This window comes from Lissotriton vulgaris, unplaced genomic scaffold (genome assembly GCF_964263255.1).
Source record: "Lissotriton vulgaris unplaced genomic scaffold, aLisVul1.2 SCAFFOLD_975, whole genome shotgun sequence".
NCBI classification, from domain to species: Eukaryota; Metazoa; Chordata; class Amphibia; order Caudata; family Salamandridae; genus Lissotriton; species Lissotriton vulgaris.
Window position 1 is genome coordinate 570,896 of NW_028241737.1, and position 12,724 is coordinate 583,619.

At 44.0% G+C, this 12,724-nt stretch overlaps 15 non-coding genes across 15 annotated transcripts; all 15 read left to right on the forward strand.

The window, feature by feature from the left end:
• The first annotated feature begins 1,018 nt into the window (after positions 1–1,018).
• TRNAM-CAU (transfer RNA methionine (anticodon CAU)) lies at positions 1,019–1,090 on the forward strand. Its single transcript has one exon. It is a non-coding gene; the product is annotated as a tRNA-Met (tRNA).
• A 546-nt stretch (positions 1,091–1,636) lies between these two features.
• TRNAG-CCC (transfer RNA glycine (anticodon CCC)) lies at positions 1,637–1,708 on the forward strand. Its single transcript has one exon. It is a non-coding gene; the product is annotated as a tRNA-Gly (tRNA).
• A 904-nt stretch (positions 1,709–2,612) lies between these two features.
• On the forward strand, positions 2,613–2,684 carry TRNAM-CAU (transfer RNA methionine (anticodon CAU)). Its single transcript has one exon. It is a non-coding gene; the product is annotated as a tRNA-Met (tRNA).
• A 547-nt stretch (positions 2,685–3,231) lies between these two features.
• TRNAG-UCC (transfer RNA glycine (anticodon UCC)) lies at positions 3,232–3,303 on the forward strand. The gene has a single exon. It is a non-coding gene; the product is annotated as a tRNA-Gly (tRNA).
• A 910-nt stretch (positions 3,304–4,213) lies between these two features.
• TRNAM-CAU (transfer RNA methionine (anticodon CAU)) lies at positions 4,214–4,285 on the forward strand. Its single transcript has one exon. It is a non-coding gene; the product is annotated as a tRNA-Met (tRNA).
• A 546-nt stretch (positions 4,286–4,831) lies between these two features.
• On the forward strand, positions 4,832–4,903 carry TRNAG-CCC (transfer RNA glycine (anticodon CCC)). The gene has a single exon. It is a non-coding gene; the product is annotated as a tRNA-Gly (tRNA).
• Positions 4,904–5,807: 904 nt separating this feature from the next.
• TRNAM-CAU (transfer RNA methionine (anticodon CAU)) lies at positions 5,808–5,879 on the forward strand. The gene has a single exon. It is a non-coding gene; the product is annotated as a tRNA-Met (tRNA).
• A 547-nt stretch (positions 5,880–6,426) lies between these two features.
• On the forward strand, positions 6,427–6,498 carry TRNAG-UCC (transfer RNA glycine (anticodon UCC)). The gene has a single exon. It is a non-coding gene; the product is annotated as a tRNA-Gly (tRNA).
• A 910-nt stretch (positions 6,499–7,408) lies between these two features.
• TRNAM-CAU (transfer RNA methionine (anticodon CAU)) lies at positions 7,409–7,480 on the forward strand. The gene has a single exon. It is a non-coding gene; the product is annotated as a tRNA-Met (tRNA).
• A 546-nt stretch (positions 7,481–8,026) lies between these two features.
• TRNAG-CCC (transfer RNA glycine (anticodon CCC)) lies at positions 8,027–8,098 on the forward strand. The gene has a single exon. It is a non-coding gene; the product is annotated as a tRNA-Gly (tRNA).
• Positions 8,099–9,002: 904 nt separating this feature from the next.
• On the forward strand, positions 9,003–9,074 carry TRNAM-CAU (transfer RNA methionine (anticodon CAU)). Its single transcript has one exon. It is a non-coding gene; the product is annotated as a tRNA-Met (tRNA).
• A 547-nt stretch (positions 9,075–9,621) lies between these two features.
• On the forward strand, positions 9,622–9,693 carry TRNAG-UCC (transfer RNA glycine (anticodon UCC)). The gene has a single exon. It is a non-coding gene; the product is annotated as a tRNA-Gly (tRNA).
• A 910-nt stretch (positions 9,694–10,603) lies between these two features.
• On the forward strand, positions 10,604–10,675 carry TRNAM-CAU (transfer RNA methionine (anticodon CAU)). The gene has a single exon. It is a non-coding gene; the product is annotated as a tRNA-Met (tRNA).
• Positions 10,676–11,221: 546 nt separating this feature from the next.
• Positions 11,222–11,293, forward strand: TRNAG-CCC (transfer RNA glycine (anticodon CCC)). Its single transcript has one exon. It is a non-coding gene; the product is annotated as a tRNA-Gly (tRNA).
• Positions 11,294–12,197: 904 nt separating this feature from the next.
• TRNAM-CAU (transfer RNA methionine (anticodon CAU)) lies at positions 12,198–12,269 on the forward strand. Its single transcript has one exon. It is a non-coding gene; the product is annotated as a tRNA-Met (tRNA).
• Positions 12,270–12,724: the final 455 nt, after the last annotated feature.

Sequence of the window (12,724 nt, forward strand, 5' to 3'; positions counted from 1 at the left end):
CAGTTGTGTCAAATATGGAGGCCAGGCCAGGGGTGGCATAATATATGCTGCAGCCCCTGGTAGGCCTTGGATACACCTATGCCCTGGGTACCTATGGTACACTGTTACAGGGGCCTATAAGGTGAACCAATTCCAATTGTTTTATGCACCTAAGGTACATGGAGTCCATTTTAAGGAGAGAGCAATCGGCCTGGGGCCCTGAATAGCAGGATCCCAGGCCAACTAAGTCAAAAACCAGCTAAACACCAGGCAAAAAGTTTGGGGGTAACCATAGTCAGATATCCACCTTCCTACACCACTCACATGTGCTGGTAAAAAATATTTACAGTGGGCAGACAATGAAAGGGCTGAGGCCCGACCACACATTATAACTCCAGCATCTCTATGTTAAAAACCATTTCCTAGGCAATATCTAGCCTCTGAAAACAATATGCAAGATCCATCGATAAATCTGGTGAAAGTCGCCAACATTTTGTGCATACTTGTGCCCTCACCTGAATGTAGCGCCACCTTGTAGACGTCGGAGGTAACTGCAGCTCAAAAAATGTTTCATCAGAGGGCAAGTTTAGAGGAATCCAAAAGGCAGATGTCCATGGAAAGAGCCCCCGACTGCAGCAGGAAGGTTGGATGCTTCAAATTTGCATAGTTTCCAGTCCAACGTCCTCTCATGTACCGAACGCTCCCAAACGCTCAAAAGCCTTACACCGGGCAAGCCCTCACCGGGTAGATCTCTGGCTCCCAGGTAAAGCCAAATCCTGAGCATGCTAGCACTAGGATCACAGAGAGAGAGAGACAGAGAGTGTTGGAGAGCTGCTGTCTTGATAAAGGCCTGAAACGGCTAGTGCGTAAGAGGGTCTGGACTATCAGTTATGACTGATTGTGAGAGGGGAAGATGAAGATTTTCTGCACCCAGCATGCCTTGCGATATAATTAGGCAAATGAGGTGAGAGCCCGACCAATGCCACTTCACTCCGCTGAATGCCTCCTCATCTGCATAAAGAGATCACCTTCATGAACGAGCAGAGTGGCGCAGCGGAAGCGTGCTGGGCCCATAACCCAGAGGTCGATGGATCGAAACCATCCTCTGCTAATTTTGCTTGACTTTCCTTCCAAGGACCAAGCTGTCATTTCCACACTGCCAGAAAGGAAAAGCGCAAGCTTGTGCCAGCTATGTGAGAAAAGACTTCTCAACTATCTGTGTCTGTGTAATACAAGAGTGTTCGTGAAAGGATCAACCCTGTACTTTGAAAGTAAAGACACACAACTATAACCATAAATGACTGGTGGGAGCTTCACACAACTTTCTGGGCATGCTTTGAATTTCATTCTTCCCTTTTTTTTCTGCTCTTATCTATCTCCTGGGCATTTCATGGAATGTTCTCTCTTTCTCTTCCCTGCTTTGCTTCCCATGCTGCCTATATATGCTGATTTCTACTTTTTGTACTGTTGCATTTCATTTCTTCTCTTCTGCACAACTTTGTCCTTGGTTTCAATCCCCAGTTCCTTACCCTCTGCAAAAAACGTTCTACTACTTCTCATGTTGGTATCGAAACCAAATGCACCATTGAAGCTGTTGCAAGATAGTCATTGATTTCGGGAACGTAATATTTATAACCGAGAGCACACACATCAGAGGGCGTTGGTGGTATAGTGGTGAGCATAGCTGCTTCCCAAGCAGTTGACCCGGGTTCGATTCCCGGCCAACGCAGTGAAAATGCTTATATATTCTGCAAGCAGGACATATTTTAATGCAACATGTCTCAAAATGGAAATTTCATGAACAGATTAATCAGCCATATATAAAAAAATAAACAAATACATAGGCAAACATCTCAATCGCACCTTCTGATACATTCATTGTCCTAATATATGATAAGTTTTATAAAGCAGAGTCACAACTCACATGTGCTGGTAATAAATATGTTACAGTGGGCAAACAATGGAAGGGCTGAGGCCCGACCAGACATTATAACTCCAACATCTCTATGTTAAAAAGCATTTCTAGGCAATATCTAGCCTCTGAAAAAAATATGCAAGATCCACCGATAAATCTGGCAAAAGTCCCTAACATTTTGTGCATACTTGTGCACTTACCAGAATGTAGCGCCACCTTGTAGCTGTCGAAGGTAATTGCTGCTCACAAAATGTTTTATCAGAAGGCAAGTTGAGAGGAATCCTAGAGGCAGATGTCCATGGAAAGAGCCGCTCACTGCAGCAGGAATGTTGGATGCTTCAAATTCGCAGAGTTTCCTGTCCAACGTCCACTCACGTCCCGAACGCTCCCAAACGCTCAAAAGCCTCACACCGGGCAAGCCCTCACCGGGTAGATCTCTGGCTCCCAGGTAAAGCCAAATCCTGAGCATGCTAGTGCTAGGATCACAGAGAGAGAGAGAGAGGGTTCATGACATGCTGTCTTGATAAAGGTCTGAAACGGCTAGTGCCTAAGAGTGTCTGACTTTCAGTTATGACTGATTGTGAGAGGGGAAGATGAAGTTTTTCTGTACCCAGCATGCCTTGCAATATACTTAGGCAAATGAGGTGAGAGCCGTACCAATCCCACGCTACTCTGCTTAATGCTCCCTATCTGCATAAAAAGAACACTTTCACAACAGAGCAGAGTGGCGCAGCGGAAGCGTGCTGGGCCCATAACCCAGAGGTCGATGGATCGAAACCATCCTCTGCTAATTTTGCTTGACTTTCCTTCCAAGGACCAAGCTGTCATTTCCACGCTGCCAGCAAGGAAAAGCACAAGCTTGTGCCAGCTATGTGAGAAAATACTTGTCAAATATCTGTGTCTGCTGAAATACAAGAGAGGGATCATCAAATGATCCACCCTGTACTTTGAAAGTAAAGACACACAATAATAAGCATAAATGACTGGTGGGACCTTCAAACACTTTTATGGGCAGGCTTTGAATTTCATTCTTTCCTTTTTGTTCTGCTCTTATCTATCTCCTGGGCATTTAATTGAATGTTCTGTATTTCTCTTCCCTGTTTTGCTTCCCATGCTGCCTCTATATATTCTTATCTATTATTTGTAATGCAGCTTTCCATTCTTCTCTTCTGCACAGCTTTGTCCTTGGTTTCAATCCCAGTTCCTTACCCTCTGCAAAAAACTTTCTATTGCTTTTCATGTTGGTATCTAAACCAAATGCACCATTGAAGCTGGTGCAAGATAGTCATTGAACTCAGGATCCTAATGTTAAGAACCGAGAGCGCACAGATCAGAGGGCGTTGGTGGTATAGTGGTGAGCATAGCTGCCTTCCAAGCAGTTGACCCGGGTTCGATTCCCGGCCAACGCAGTACAAATACTTATATATTCTGCAAGCAGGATATATTTTAATGCAACATGTCACAAAATGGAAATATAATGAACAGATTAATCAGCCGTTATATAAAAAATAAACAAATATGTAGGCAAGCATCTCAATCGCCCCTTCTGCTATATTCATTGTCCTAATATATGATAAGTTTCATAAAGCAGAGTCACCACTCACATGTGCTGGTAAAAAATATTTACAGTGGGCAGACAATGAAAGGGCTGAGGCCCGACCACACATTATAACTCCAGCATCTCTATGTTAAAAACCATTTCCTAGGCAATATCTAGCCTCTGAAAACAATATGCAAGATCCATCGATAAATCTGGTGAAAGTCGCCAACATTTTGTGCATACTTGTGCCCTCACCTGAATGTAGCGCCACCTTGTAGACGTCGGAGGTAACTGCAGCTCAAAAAATGTTTCATCAGAGGGCAAGTTTAGAGGAATCCAAAAGGCAGATGTCCATGGAAAGAGCCCCCGACTGCAGCAGGAAGGTTGGATGCTTCAAATTTGCATAGTTTCCAGTCCAACGTCCTCTCATGTACCGAACGCTCCCAAACGCTCAAAAGCCTTACACCGGGCAAGCCCTCACCGGGTAGATCTCTGGCTCCCAGGTAAAGCCAAATCCTGAGCATGCTAGCACTAGGATCACAGAGAGAGAGAGACAGAGAGTGTTGGAGAGCTGCTGTCTTGATAAAGGCCTGAAACGGCTAGTGCGTAAGAGGGTCTGGACTATCAGTTATGACTGATTGTGAGAGGGGAAGATGAAGATTTTCTGCACCCAGCATGCCTTGCGATATAATTAGGCAAATGAGGTGAGAGCCCGACCAATGCCACTTCACTCCGCTGAATGCCTCCTCATCTGCATAAAGAGATCACCTTCATGAACGAGCAGAGTGGCGCAGCGGAAGCGTGCTGGGCCCATAACCCAGAGGTCGATGGATCGAAACCATCCTCTGCTAATTTTGCTTGACTTTCCTTCCAAGGACCAAGCTGTCATTTCCACACTGCCAGAAAGGAAAAGCGCAAGCTTGTGCCAGCTATGTGAGAAAAGACTTCTCAACTATCTGTGTCTGTGTAATACAAGAGTGTTCGTGAAAGGATCAACCCTGTACTTTGAAAGTAAAGACACACAACTATAACCATAAATGACTGGTGGGAGCTTCACACAACTTTCTGGGCATGCTTTGAATTTCATTCTTCCCTTTTTTTTCTGCTCTTATCTATCTCCTGGGCATTTCATGGAATGTTCTCTCTTTCTCTTCCCTGCTTTGCTTCCCATGCTGCCTATATATGCTGATTTCTACTTTTTGTACTGTTGCATTTCATTTCTTCTCTTCTGCACAACTTTGTCCTTGGTTTCAATCCCCAGTTCCTTACCCTCTGCAAAAAACGTTCTACTACTTCTCATGTTGGTATCGAAACCAAATGCACCATTGAAGCTGTTGCAAGATAGTCATTGATTTCGGGAACGTAATATTTAGAACCGAGAGCACACACATCAGAGGGCGTTGGTGGTATAGTGGTGAGCATAGCTGCTTCCCAAGCAGTTGACCCGGGTTCGATTCCCGGCCAACGCAGTGAAAATGCTTATATATTCTGCAAGCAGGACATATTTTAATGCAACAGGTCTCAAAATGGAAATTTCATGAACAGATTAATCAGCCATATATAAAAAAATAAACAAATACATAGGCAAACATCTCAATCGCACCTTCTGATACATTCATTGTCCTAATATATGATAAGTTTTATAAAGCAGAGTCACAACTCACATGTGCTGGTAATAAATATGTTACAGTGGGCAAACAATGGAAGGGCTGAGGCCCGACCAGACATTATAACTCCAACATCTCTATGTTAAAAAGCATTTCTAGGCAATATCTAGCCTCTGAAAAAAATATGCAAGATCCACCGATAAATCTGGCAAAAGTCCCTAACATTTTGTGCATACTTGTGCACTTACCAGAATGTAGCGCCACCTTGTAGCTGTCGAAGGTAATTGCTGCTCACAAAATGTTTTATCAGAAGGCAAGTTGAGAGGAATCCTAGAGGCAGATGTCCATGGAAAGAGCCGCTCACTGCAGCAGGAATGTTGGATGCTTCAAATTCGCAGAGTTTCCTGTCCAACGTCCACTCACGTCCCGAACGCTCCCAAACGCTCAAAAGCCTCACACCGGGCAAGCCCTCACCGGGTAGATCTCTGGCTCCCAGGTAAAGCCAAATCCTGAGCATGCTAGTGCTAGGATCACAGAGAGAGAGAGAGAGGGTTCATGACATGCTGTCTTGATAAAGGTCTGAAACGGCTAGTGCCTAAGAGTGTCTGACTTTCAGTTATGACTGATTGTGAGAGGGGAAGATGAAGTTTTTCTGTACCCAGCATGCCTTGCAATATACTTAGGCAAATGAGGTGAGAGCCGTACCAATCCCACGCTACTCTGCTTAATGCTCCCTATCTGCATAAAAAGAACACTTTCACAACAGAGCAGAGTGGCGCAGCGGAAGCGTGCTGGGCCCATAACCCAGAGGTCGATGGATCGAAACCATCCTCTGCTAATTTTGCTTGACTTTCCTTCCAAGGACCAAGCTGTCATTTCCACGCTGCCAGCAAGGAAAAGCACAAGCTTGTGCCAGCTATGTGAGAAAATACTTGTCAAATATCTGTGTCTGCTGAAATACAAGAGAGGGATCATCAAATGATCCACCCTGTACTTTGAAAGTAAAGACACACAATAATAAGCATAAATGACTGGTGGGACCTTCAAACACTTTTATGGGCAGGCTTTGAATTTCATTCTTTCCTTTTTGTTCTGCTCTTATCTATCTCCTGGGCATTTAATTGAATGTTCTGTATTTCTCTTCCCTGTTTTGCTTCCCATGCTGCCTCTATATATTCTTATCTATTATTTGTAATGCAGCTTTCCATTCTTCTCTTCTGCACAGCTTTGTCCTTGGTTTCAATCCCAGTTCCTTACCCTCTGCAAAAAACTTTCTATTGCTTTTCATGTTGGTATCTAAACCAAATGCACCATTGAAGCTGGTGCAAGATAGTCATTGAACTCAGGATCCTAATGTTAAGAACCGAGAGCGCACAGATCAGAGGGCGTTGGTGGTATAGTGGTGAGCATAGCTGCCTTCCAAGCAGTTGACCCGGGTTCGATTCCCGGCCAACGCAGTACAAATACTTATATATTCTGCAAGCAGGATATATTTTAATGCAACATGTCACAAAATGGAAATATAATGAACAGATTAATCAGCCGTTATATAAAAAATAAACAAATATGTAGGCAAGCATCTCAATCGCCCCTTCTGCTATATTCATTGTCCTAATATATGATAAGTTTCATAAAGCAGAGTCACCACTCACATGTGCTGGTAAAAAATATTTACAGTGGGCAGACAATGAAAGGGCTGAGGCCCGACCACACATTATAACTCCAGCATCTCTATGTTAAAAACCATTTCCTAGGCAATATCTAGCCTCTGAAAACAATATGCAAGATCCATCGATAAATCTGGTGAAAGTCGCCAACATTTTGTGCATACTTGTGCCCTCACCTGAATGTAGCGCCACCTTGTAGACGTCGGAGGTAACTGCAGCTCAAAAAATGTTTCATCAGAGGGCAAGTTTAGAGGAATCCAAAAGGCAGATGTCCATGGAAAGAGCCCCCGACTGCAGCAGGAAGGTTGGATGCTTCAAATTTGCATAGTTTCCAGTCCAACGTCCTCTCATGTACCGAACGCTCCCAAACGCTCAAAAGCCTTACACCGGGCAAGCCCTCACCGGGTAGATCTCTGGCTCCCAGGTAAAGCCAAATCCTGAGCATGCTAGCACTAGGATCACAGAGAGAGAGAGACAGAGAGTGTTGGAGAGCTGCTGTCTTGATAAAGGCCTGAAACGGCTAGTGCGTAAGAGGGTCTGGACTATCAGTTATGACTGATTGTGAGAGGGGAAGATGAAGATTTTCTGCACCCAGCATGCCTTGCGATATAATTAGGCAAATGAGGTGAGAGCCCGACCAATGCCACTTCACTCCGCTGAATGCCTCCTCATCTGCATAAAGAGATCACCTTCATGAACGAGCAGAGTGGCGCAGCGGAAGCGTGCTGGGCCCATAACCCAGAGGTCGATGGATCGAAACCATCCTCTGCTAATTTTGCTTGACTTTCCTTCCAAGGACCAAGCTGTCATTTCCACACTGCCAGAAAGGAAAAGCGCAAGCTTGTGCCAGCTATGTGAGAAAAGACTTCTCAACTATCTGTGTCTGTGTAATACAAGAGTGTTCGTGAAAGGATCAACCCTGTACTTTGAAAGTAAAGACACACAACTATAACCATAAATGACTGGTGGGAGCTTCACACAACTTTCTGGGCATGCTTTGAATTTCATTCTTCCCTTTTTTTTCTGCTCTTATCTATCTCCTGGGCATTTCATGGAATGTTCTCTCTTTCTCTTCCCTGCTTTGCTTCCCATGCTGCCTATATATGCTGATTTCTACTTTTTGTACTGTTGCATTTCATTTCTTCTCTTCTGCACAACTTTGTCCTTGGTTTCAATCCCCAGTTCCTTACCCTCTGCAAAAAACGTTCTACTACTTCTCATGTTGGTATCGAAACCAAATGCACCATTGAAGCTGTTGCAAGATAGTCATTGATTTCGGGAACGTAATATTTAGAACCGAGAGCACACACATCAGAGGGCGTTGGTGGTATAGTGGTGAGCATAGCTGCTTCCCAAGCAGTTGACCCGGGTTCGATTCCCGGCCAACGCAGTGAAAATGCTTATATATTCTGCAAGCAGGACATATTTTAATGCAACAGGTCTCAAAATGGAAATTTCATGAACAGATTAATCAGCCATATATAAAAAAATAAACAAATACATAGGCAAACATCTCAATCGCACCTTCTGATACATTCATTGTCCTAATATATGATAAGTTTTATAAAGCAGAGTCACAACTCACATGTGCTGGTAATAAATATGTTACAGTGGGCAAACAATGGAAGGGCTGAGGCCCGACCAGACATTATAACTCCAACATCTCTATGTTAAAAAGCATTTCTAGGCAATATCTAGCCTCTGAAAAAAATATGCAAGATCCACCGATAAATCTGGCAAAAGTCCCTAACATTTTGTGCATACTTGTGCACTTACCAGAATGTAGCGCCACCTTGTAGCTGTCGAAGGTAATTGCTGCTCACAAAATGTTTTATCAGAAGGCAAGTTGAGAGGAATCCTAGAGGCAGATGTCCATGGAAAGAGCCGCTCACTGCAGCAGGAATGTTGGATGCTTCAAATTCGCAGAGTTTCCTGTCCAACGTCCACTCACGTCCCGAACGCTCCCAAACGCTCAAAAGCCTCACACCGGGCAAGCCCTCACCGGGTAGATCTCTGGCTCCCAGGTAAAGCCAAATCCTGAGCATGCTAGTGCTAGGATCACAGAGAGAGAGAGAGAGGGTTCATGACATGCTGTCTTGATAAAGGTCTGAAACGGCTAGTGCCTAAGAGTGTCTGACTTTCAGTTATGACTGATTGTGAGAGGGGAAGATGAAGTTTTTCTGTACCCAGCATGCCTTGCAATATACTTAGGCAAATGAGGTGAGAGCCGTACCAATCCCACGCTACTCTGCTTAATGCTCCCTATCTGCATAAAAAGAACACTTTCACAACAGAGCAGAGTGGCGCAGCGGAAGCGTGCTGGGCCCATAACCCAGAGGTCGATGGATCGAAACCATCCTCTGCTAATTTTGCTTGACTTTCCTTCCAAGGACCAAGCTGTCATTTCCACGCTGCCAGCAAGGAAAAGCACAAGCTTGTGCCAGCTATGTGAGAAAATACTTGTCAAATATCTGTGTCTGCTGAAATACAAGAGAGGGATCATCAAATGATCCACCCTGTACTTTGAAAGTAAAGACACACAATAATAAGCATAAATGACTGGTGGGACCTTCAAACACTTTTATGGGCAGGCTTTGAATTTCATTCTTTCCTTTTTGTTCTGCTCTTATCTATCTCCTGGGCATTTAATTGAATGTTCTGTATTTCTCTTCCCTGTTTTGCTTCCCATGCTGCCTCTATATATTCTTATCTATTATTTGTAATGCAGCTTTCCATTCTTCTCTTCTGCACAGCTTTGTCCTTGGTTTCAATCCCAGTTCCTTACCCTCTGCAAAAAACTTTCTATTGCTTTTCATGTTGGTATCTAAACCAAATGCACCATTGAAGCTGGTGCAAGATAGTCATTGAACTCAGGATCCTAATGTTAAGAACCGAGAGCGCACAGATCAGAGGGCGTTGGTGGTATAGTGGTGAGCATAGCTGCCTTCCAAGCAGTTGACCCGGGTTCGATTCCCGGCCAACGCAGTACAAATACTTATATATTCTGCAAGCAGGATATATTTTAATGCAACATGTCACAAAATGGAAATATAATGAACAGATTAATCAGCCGTTATATAAAAAATAAACAAATATGTAGGCAAGCATCTCAATCGCCCCTTCTGCTATATTCATTGTCCTAATATATGATAAGTTTCATAAAGCAGAGTCACCACTCACATGTGCTGGTAAAAAATATTTACAGTGGGCAGACAATGAAAGGGCTGAGGCCCGACCACACATTATAACTCCAGCATCTCTATGTTAAAAACCATTTCCTAGGCAATATCTAGCCTCTGAAAACAATATGCAAGATCCATCGATAAATCTGGTGAAAGTCGCCAACATTTTGTGCATACTTGTGCCCTCACCTGAATGTAGCGCCACCTTGTAGACGTCGGAGGTAACTGCAGCTCAAAAAATGTTTCATCAGAGGGCAAGTTTAGAGGAATCCAAAAGGCAGATGTCCATGGAAAGAGCCCCCGACTGCAGCAGGAAGGTTGGATGCTTCAAATTTGCATAGTTTCCAGTCCAACGTCCTCTCATGTACCGAACGCTCCCAAACGCTCAAAAGCCTTACACCGGGCAAGCCCTCACCGGGTAGATCTCTGGCTCCCAGGTAAAGCCAAATCCTGAGCATGCTAGCACTAGGATCACAGAGAGAGAGAGACAGAGAGTGTTGGAGAGCTGCTGTCTTGATAAAGGCCTGAAACGGCTAGTGCGTAAGAGGGTCTGGACTATCAGTTATGACTGATTGTGAGAGGGGAAGATGAAGATTTTCTGCACCCAGCATGCCTTGCGATATAATTAGGCAAATGAGGTGAGAGCCCGACCAATGCCACTTCACTCCGCTGAATGCCTCCTCATCTGCATAAAGAGATCACCTTCATGAACGAGCAGAGTGGCGCAGCGGAAGCGTGCTGGGCCCATAACCCAGAGGTCGATGGATCGAAACCATCCTCTGCTAATTTTGCTTGACTTTCCTTCCAAGGACCAAGCTGTCATTTCCACACTGCCAGAAAGGAAAAGCGCAAGCTTGTGCCAGCTATGTGAGAAAAGACTTCTCAACTATCTGTGTCTGTGTAATACAAGAGTGTTCGTGAAAGGATCAACCCTGTACTTTGAAAGTAAAGACACACAACTATAACCATAAATGACTGGTGGGAGCTTCACACAACTTTCTGGGCATGCTTTGAATTTCATTCTTCCCTTTTTTTTCTGCTCTTATCTATCTCCTGGGCATTTCATGGAATGTTCTCTCTTTCTCTTCCCTGCTTTGCTTCCCATGCTGCCTATATATGCTGATTTCTACTTTTTGTACTGTTGCATTTCATTTCTTCTCTTCTGCACAACTTTGTCCTTGGTTTCAATCCCCAGTTCCTTACCCTCTGCAAAAAACGTTCTACTACTTCTCATGTTGGTATCGAAACCAAATGCACCATTGAAGCTGTTGCAAGATAGTCATTGATTTCGGGAACGTAATATTTAGAACCGAGAGCACACACATCAGAGGGCGTTGGTGGTATAGTGGTGAGCATAGCTGCTTCCCAAGCAGTTGACCCGGGTTCGATTCCCGGCCAACGCAGTGAAAATGCTTATATATTCTGCAAGCAGGACATATTTTAATGCAACAGGTCTCAAAATGGAAATTTCATGAACAGATTAATCAGCCATATATAAAAAAATAAACAAATACATAGGCAAACATCTCAATCGCACCTTCTGATACATTCATTGTCCTAATATATGATAAGTTTTATAAAGCAGAGTCACAACTCACATGTGCTGGTAATAAATATGTTACAGTGGGCAAACAATGGAAGGGCTGAGGCCCGACCAGACATTATAACTCCAACATCTCTATGTTAAAAAGCATTTCTAGGCAATATCTAGCCTCTGAAAAAAATATGCAAGATCCACCGATAAATCTGGCAAAAGTCCCTAACATTTTGTGCATACTTGTGCACTTACCAGAATGTAGCGCCACCTTGTAGCTGTCGAAGGTAATTGCTGCTCACAAAATGTTTTATCAGAAGGCAAGTTGAGAGGAATCCTAGAGGCAGATGTCCATGGAAAGAGCCGCTCACTGCAGCAGGAATGTTGGATGCTTCAAATTCGCAGAGTTTCCTGTCCAACGTCCACTCACGTCCCGAACGCTCCCAAACGCTCAAAAGCCTCACACCGGGCAAGCCCTCACCGGGTAGATCTCTGGCTCCCAGGTAAAGCCAAATCCTGAGCATGCTAGTGCTAGGATCACAGAGAGAGAGAGAGAGGGTTCATGACATGCTGTCTTGATAAAGGTCTGAAACGGCTAGTGCCTAAGAGTGTCTGACTTTCAGTTATGACTGATTGTGAGAGGGGAAGATGAAGTTTTTCTGTACCCAGCATGCCTTGCAATATACTTAGGCAAATGAGGTGAGAGCCGTACCAATCCCACGCTACTCTGCTTAATGCTCCCTATCTGCATAAAAAGAACACTTTCACAACAGAGCAGAGTGGCGCAGCGGAAGCGTGCTGGGCCCATAACCCAGAGGTCGATGGATCGAAACCATCCTCTGCTAATTTTGCTTGACTTTCCTTCCAAGGACCAAGCTGTCATTTCCACGCTGCCAGCAAGGAAAAGCACAAGCTTGTGCCAGCTATGTGAGAAAATACTTGTCAAATATCTGTGTCTGCTGAAATACAAGAGAGGGATCATCAAATGATCCACCCTGTACTTTGAAAGTAAAGACACACAATAATAAGCATAAATGACTGGTGGGACCTTCAAACACTTTTATGGGCAGGCTTTGAATTTCATTCTTTCCTTTTTGTTCTGCTCTTATCTATCTCCTGGGCATTTAATTGAATGTTCTGTATTTCTCTTCCCTGTTTTGCTTCCCATGCTGCCTCTATATATTCTTATCTATTATTTGTAATGCAGCTTTCCATTCTTCTCTTCTGCACAGCTTTGTCCTTGGTTTCAATCCCAGTTCCTTACCCTCTGCAAAAAACTTTCTATTGCTTTTCATGTTGG